The sequence below is a fragment of the Octodon degus genome, unplaced genomic scaffold, assembly GCF_000260255.1.
Source record: "Octodon degus isolate 3935 unplaced genomic scaffold, OctDeg1.0 scaffold00048, whole genome shotgun sequence".
Taxonomy (NCBI): Eukaryota; Metazoa; Chordata; class Mammalia; order Rodentia; family Octodontidae; genus Octodon; species Octodon degus.
In genome coordinates this window covers 50,807-51,373 of record NW_004524624.1, presented here as the reverse complement: position 1 = coordinate 51,373, position 567 = coordinate 50,807, and positions in this window count along the sequence as shown.

Genomic DNA, 567 nt, shown 5'->3' with positions numbered 1-567 from the left:
TTTGTTAAGTCATTTGATGTTTAATACTTCTGAAATTGTGAAATTTTTGTAGGTCACAGAAATATCCTGGTTAATAAGAGGTTTAAATTGTTTTTAAAGCAAGGGCTAAATGCTTAATTTTATCAGATATCTTCTCTGTGTTTGTTTTATAGGGCTAGACAATTTTTTAAAAATTTTACTATGGTGAATTATGTTAATTTATCTCTTCATGTGAGATCATTCTTTCTCATATAAAAACTGATTGTCTATTTTTTATTGTCCATGGATTTGACTTAGTATATTTTTATTTGCACTTAATGAAAATTTCAAACTATTGAATTATAATTATGCCTACTGTATTTATAATTATCTAATACATATTTATAAGATAAACTGATATGATTTTCATTTTCATACTAGCTAATCAGATTGCTATTAGAAATTTACTCTTTTTCTTGTTATATTTTTAATTTAATCATAATAATAGTACATATTACTGATATCTGTGAACTAAGCTACTGCACTGCAGATGGTAATTTGTAATAGTGGTTTCATATTGGGAGTGCCTGTCATTGTGGTATTCTGAAC